Raw genomic sequence first — 6,849 nt, 5'->3', positions numbered from 1 at the left:
CTTTCAAGACACACGAGCGCCGGCAACGCGTCCCCAAAAGCGTTCGCCAAAGGCTTCTGCTACGGCTTCCGCGATGTGCGTGGCCAACACAGTAGTAGGCGCCGCGGTTGTCTCCACTCTGGACAGAGTGGCGGGCGAGCAGTACACTGAGGCACCCTAGACGCCACCGGGAGAAGAACGCCCCTCCTCCCTCGACCGAACCCCCTGCCTCGCGCGCCACTGGAGAGGGCACGCACCCCGGACCGCGTTCGCCGCTCGCGCACGCGATATTGAACCGCATTAGCCGGCTCCCCCTCACAAGATTTCACTCATACGGAACCTCACAGCAACGCCGACATCAACGGCGGCGCCGACGGCAAAAATGCGCCTGGAGTGTCCATAGAATTGTTAATCGCAATAACATTTTTGCAAAAATAATCTGGTCTAATAGCGCAACCAAAATGATCGACCGCAATTCTTTGGAATGAATATAAGAGGGTCGAGAGCAATGGCTGGGACGTTTGGCGTGAAATGACCCTCGTGCTTTGCGATGTCATCGTTATTTAAGAACAAGGCAAACCAGGGAATAAAAAATTTGACAATCTGTTACTTTAGCCTCAATATTTCTTAAGACTTAATTTACAGTATTGTGCCAGCGGAACTTACACGCATAATTTGTTAAAACGTCAGCTACCTATTTTAGGTGTTGTGTTAGCGATAAGTCAAATGCACATTGGATAACTTGCGCCACATGGCAGTAAGCAGAGAATGGCCCAGCTTTGCGACGCCGTCTCTTGCATACTTACCTGGTGCCGGGCTTTCTGACGATCAATTAGGTCGGGGCCCCGTGTCGAGGCCTTACCATTGCACTGCGGTTGGCTGAAACACGCCACTACCCCAAACCGGGGCAGATGGGGCATGTAATTTCTGGTAGTGGGGTTCGGCGTGCGCGCCAGCCCCTTCGTATCGTATTCAAAAATCAGATTAGAAAGCACTCGTCATATGTCGACGACTCCATATTGCGATCACAACGTAACGTGGTATCACGCTGGACGGTGAACCAGAAGTCTCGAACGCACTCAAGTTCCAACGACCGCCATAGAAGGCGAGAAATCAACTGCGCCACAACCCAGCATGAAGCGCGTAAGTGGAGCTACTGTAACTAGCCGTCTGCTTTGACTTGTATTTTTGCTGGCACTCTTGTTTCTTGCGCAGCACTTTCGGTTCCCCTCTCGAGACGACCGGGGAGCAATTCAAAATAAATCAGAAAAATACAATAAAATAGTACAGTACAAAATTTATGCGTTTCATTATAGACATGATATCAGAGCATAAGTTTAGTTACAAGTTGAGTTACTGAATCGTTTCGAATAATTAGAATTAATGAGAAATCACTGTGATGACCGCAGACGAAATTCCATATAAATCAGAAAAAAATAGAATAATATAGTACAATACAAAATTCATGAATTTCGTTATAGATATCATATCAGAGCATAAGTTTATTTACAAGTGGAGTTGCTGAAGTGTGTGCAATAATTAGAATTAGAAACCACTCATTACCGCACACCAAATCACAGAATCGTAGACTTTAGAGACCCGCCACGAAGCACGGCTTTGGAGAAATTTCTGGAAAGCCGGAAGTAGAAAGCGGAAGTGTTGGTGTCACTAATGACGTCGCATGCAAGAAAGTGGCGTCATACTTAACCGGCTAAATAATGAAAAAAAATGGCTGTGGCTTAGCCCAGGATGCGAAGCATACTAGCCTTTATTTTAGTTGTTGAACCACTGTTTAGCCTGGTGAACTGCTGTTGCTTGGCTATATTTGGTTCGGCTAGACGAAGAAACAACTCATGCGTTACTCTGCTTCGCCTTCAAGAGTGGAACGCGACAGCGTTCCCGTCGACCCGCCAAGGGGTATAAGACAATGGGCTACGGCGCAGCGACTACGCGCCCCGCATTGGACGCGGTGAGCGTCGAGCAACGCAGCGTTCGGCGCGGCAACGAAATGTGCGCCTGAGCAAGCGACGCACGCCTGAGCCTTAGAAACAGCTCGTTTCTAAGGCAACACCGCATTCACTAGAGGCGCTTTTGTACCGCTTTGAAGCATCGTACTCGTGGCTCAGTGGTAGCGTCTCCGTCTCACACTCCGGAGACCCTGGTTCGATTCCCACCCAGCCCATCTTGCAAGAGTTGAGCCAAAGCCGCTTAGAAACAAGCGCAGCGGCTTATATACCGCCGCGACGCCGCGAGCGACGGCGCGAGTTGGAGCCCCGTTTCTCCTCTGTCGTGACGTCACGGTGTCACGTGGTCAGCCTTGAAGGCGACGGCGCGAGTTGGAGCCCCGTTTCTCCTCTGTCGTGACGTTTTCTAAGTTTTCTGTCGACCGCAGCGCTCGCGAACACTGGAAATGGGCCTGTGCGTACTAACCTGCACACGCACATACACAGGCCTATGTACACACGAAAGCTCACCAGAGCCAGATTGGCCGCACACTTCTCAGATCAGGTGTTGCTCTCCCATGACCGTTATCTAACTTGTAGTTTTGTTGCGCGTGTAACCATTGCATAAGCATCGGTCTGGTGGATCCAGAGCCTGCCAGAAATGCTTGAGGATTGTGGTCTGTGGCCACCTTTATTCTTGCTCCAAATAGCCAGGTGCGAAGTTTCCCTAGCGTCCCCACGGAAGCAACCCCCCCCCCCCTCTCTCTCTATGACAAGCCGCTTTGCCTGTGCTGCCGTCAACTTGTTATTGAGAAATTCACCCGGTTTTTGTTATATCTTTACAAGCTGCGATAGGCATGTCCCCACCGATACCCCCTCGAACGGTTTCGTTTGTGTCGGGAACGGCTTCCCTTGATGCACTTGATGTTTTCAGCGTCCCGGATGCGGACTACAATGACGTCAAGGTGCACCTGAAGCAAGGACAAATACTCATGCGGCAATGCGTTCCTTGCAACATACCAGGACAAATTCTACTGGCCACTAACGAGGAGCCTCTGCGATATTAATATTGGTTCGATCGTCTCTGACGAGGACAAAACAGAGCCTTGCGACTTTCTCAATAAGCAGAGTAATTGCTGCGCACTCAAAATTGATGAATTGGGGTACACCGGCATCGCTGAGAAGAAAATCGTGGAGCTTCCTGGAATCAAGTCAGTTTACCAGCCCCTATATCGCAGCTCTCACTACCAGAGGCGGGTATGGAAAGAAATTACCGATGAGCTGAAATCACATGGATTAATCTGGAATAGTACTTCCGAGTACGGCAGCCCTGTTCTCGTGCCTAAAAAGGACGGCGCATAGAGGCTGGTGATCGGCTACCGCCGCCTCCGTAACCGAACAGTTAAGAACACAGTAGAGCCCACTACGACGCAACCTCAGTACAGAGGCTGCCCGCCAACACATTCCATGTGTCGTACTTATGGTTATCGGACACCCATGCTATACACATGAAACAATTCGTACTGACGTCGGACAGTGAATGCGGAAGGGAGTCGGACGGTTGAATTGATTATTATCTTTCGGGACGAGCGAGAGAGACTCAACTTCATTTGCTCCAGAGGTGGAGCTCTGCAGTGTGCCTGTGGATAGGTACTCAGTCCAGGATTCCCACAGCCTTAGCTGCCCATCTGGCGCGTTCAACCAGCGAAATCTGGTCTTCCGGTTCCCAGCTGGACAGCGCAGTCGTCCACTGCTCCGGCGTGGCATTGTGTATAATGAGTAGTGCCTTTATATTCTGGCATTCACATATTGCATGGTATACTGTATGTTTCTCTCCATACTAGGGTCGATTGTCATTGTATACGGTTGGATGTATCTTATTGTAGATAAGTCGACATGGAAAGTGATTTGTACAAGCTCGCGCATGATGGTTCCTACGTGCTTCTCTTAGTACAGCGAAGCTGTTTATGGCTGGGGTTCCGTGCTTTTTTTTGTGTCGGTCCACAAGTCTGTGTGAGCAAAAACTACTATCATGAGCAATGGTTTTTGCCACTGCTAACACTTTCGTCGTTGTCCTCTTCTTTCACAGCTGGCTCCGATGGCGCTCATCATGCTAGCTTTCCCATGCTGCCCCTCCTTCTGCGAAGGCGCTGACGGCACCGGCCTACACCAGTCGCTGCGTTGGTTTCGGTTTGAAATTCCCTGTCTCAATGTATCGAGAAATGAAAAAAAAAAAAAACTAATGAATTTAACTGACTCATAATACGAATGAACGCGGATGTATAAAAACAAACATGCATGCGTGCCTTTCGTCCCGATGACCACTGGTCCGGATAATAAATGTGTTCGTACATTTCTTCAAAATTATGTGTCACCTCTTTGTCGTGTGCTACACAATTTGACGGTCATCTCCCTTCATAGAGTGGCATGGCTTATGATTTCTAACCTATATCTTTATTTAGCATAATAAAGTATAAAGACAGTATATATAAGTATATACTAATACAGCAGATAAAAGTATGAAAAGAAGGAAACGCAGAGCGCTGTGAAAACTGTGGAATGACACTATTTGTTATGTAAAGTTTGATGTGTGCCTTACGTGGGCCTTCCTACATAACTAAATGCAATTCTACGTGACACTCGGTTCCGCTACAGCTATCACAGACCTCAGAACTTGTGTTTGGGATGCCCACTCTGTTTATTTTATTGATGTTGTAAAAGCCAACTTCAAGCAGTGTAGTGAAACCAAGTTTCTCTAGAATCGATCAAATTTTTATGGGTGTCGCGCAAATAAAATTATTATTTTTAGTATATTTCGGGCACTTGCGTATTGTGTCGATTGAGTCAAGCACTTGGAAAAAATCGGCAATTTGGAAGCGTATTCTCAAAAAGACTCACGAACCATTCCACTCTGTGAAGGCGGATAACCCGAGAAGCTGCGCAGCAAACGTCAACGATGTGACGCATAACTTTGAACAAAGGTACCAACACATCTATTGTCTTGATCGGTGGCCATCGTGACGAAAGGTACGCACACACATTTATTTTTATACATTCGCATTCATTCGTGTTAAAACCCGCCGTGGTTGCTCAGTGGCTATGGTGTTGGGCTGCTGAGCACGAGGTTGCGGGATCGAATCGCGGCCATGGCGGCCGCATTTCGATAGGGCCGAAATGCGAAAACACCCGTGTGCTTAGATTTAGGTGCACGTTAAAGAACCCCAGGTGGTCGAAATTTCCGGAGTCCTCCACTGTGGCGTGCCTTATAATCAGAAAGTGGTTTTGGTACGTAAAGCCCCATAATTTTTTTTTCCATTCGTGTTATACATACATATACTGTTTGTCCAATAAGTGATGTCGGTGATTCTATTGTGAAGCGACTATAAGTCTAAGCGCGTAGGACCGGTTAGGATTGGTAGAGGGGGAAGTCTGCGTAACCGCGTGTGGTCGATCAGTTGTCTTCGACCATTTGGAGCGTAAGGACAGGCCTTTGCGTTAATATCGTTTTCACTTCTAGTGCAAGCTGTAATGCCGCGCACGTTGGAACAAAGGATTGCCATCAGGTTTTGTTTGAAACTCTGCGACTCCGCAATGGAAACTTTCCCTATGATAAAGACGGCCTTTGGTGATATTTGTTTGTTGCAACGTCAACAACAACATCTTGATTTTGACAGTGCCATCTCTAGGTCGGATACTTTAGTTAGTTCACGACGCCAACGCTACTCTTATTTCCATTGAACTGTGGAAAGCAGTTTCCCTTCTCTTAGTAATGTAGATGCTCTGTGGTTGTATTGTCTCTGTAAATCTTGTAGAATTTCTTAAAAGTATTCAGAATTGGCGCAGAGTAGCAGTATTGTTTGACAACAAAGCAGAGTGTGAGACAAACTAGTGGCCGTCAATATGGGAAAATAAGAAAGCGGTATTGCTTTTCTAGCGAACAACAGCTTCAAAGGTGCTCCGCTTAGTAATAAATTTTGGCGGGCGTTCCTTCGCCACCTAGGTTTCACCCACCACGGTCACACTGAAATCGCTGCAAGAGACAGAAAAAAATTTTCTTGCAAAAATAATCAACGAAGTGAAATAGCGTAACCTAAATGATCGACCGCAGTTTTTTGGAATAGAATCGGAAAGGGTCGAGTGCAATGTCTGGGATGTTTGGCGAGGAATGACCCAGCCTCGTGCTTTCCAACGTCATCGTAAAATCAGCGCAGGACAAATCGCATGGAGAATAATTTTGCAATCTACGCTTTAGCCGTCCACGTTTCTTAAAACTTGATTTACAGTACTGTGGCAGCACAGCTTACGCGCGTAATTAGTTAATCCGTCAGCTACGTACTTTAGGCGTTGCTTTAGTGGTAAGTGAAATACGCCCGGGATAACTTGCGCCACATGTCAGTAAGCTCGGAATGACCGTGCTTTGTGACGCCGTCTCATGCATACTTACCTGGTGCCGGGCTCTCTGGCGATCAATTAGGCCGAGTTCCCGTGCCGAGGCCTTACCATTGCACCACGGTTGGCTGACGCACGCCACTACCCCAAACTGGGGCAGATGGGGCATGTAATTTTTGGTAGTGGGGCTCGGCGTGCGCGCCAGCCCCCTCGTATCAAAACGAAAAATCAGATTTGAGAAGCGCTCGTCCATGCTGTATACCGTTTTAATGAGAGCGCTGCCATTTTGCGATCAGAGCGTGGTTTATCATTTGGCGGTATGCTGCTATATGGGATGCGCTGGAAGGTGAACAATGCTGTTGACGAGCGGCAAATTTTCGCGTTTTCCTGAGAGGTGTCAAATTTTTCCGGAACAAGTTTAGCTACCGAATCCTCGAGGAAACACGTTTTGCTAGCTTTCATGCTCTTAAAGTTCTCGCGGAACGATTTTCCAAGCATTGTTTATTTGGAACCGGGGTATTAAGCCTTACAAAATAAG

The 6,849-nt window shown here is 47.6% G+C and overlaps 2 non-coding genes across 2 annotated transcripts; both read left to right on the top strand.

Annotated features, from left to right (window-relative positions):
• The first annotated feature begins 777 nt into the window (after positions 1-777).
• Positions 778-941, top strand: LOC126526533 (U1 spliceosomal RNA). The gene has a single exon (XR_007598597.1). It is a non-coding gene; the product is annotated as a U1 spliceosomal RNA (small nuclear RNA).
• Positions 942-6,358: 5,417 nt separating this feature from the next.
• Positions 6,359-6,522, top strand: LOC126526528 (U1 spliceosomal RNA). Its single transcript, XR_007598594.2, has one exon. It is a non-coding gene; the product is annotated as a U1 spliceosomal RNA (small nuclear RNA).
• The last annotated feature ends 327 nt before the right edge of the window (positions 6,523-6,849 follow it).

Source organism: Dermacentor andersoni, chromosome 8, assembly GCF_023375885.2.
Source record: "Dermacentor andersoni chromosome 8, qqDerAnde1_hic_scaffold, whole genome shotgun sequence".
NCBI lineage: Eukaryota > Metazoa > Arthropoda > Arachnida > Ixodida > Ixodidae > Dermacentor > Dermacentor andersoni.
Note: the sequence above shows the minus strand (reverse complement) of the source record. Positions and strands in the feature narration are given on the sequence as shown.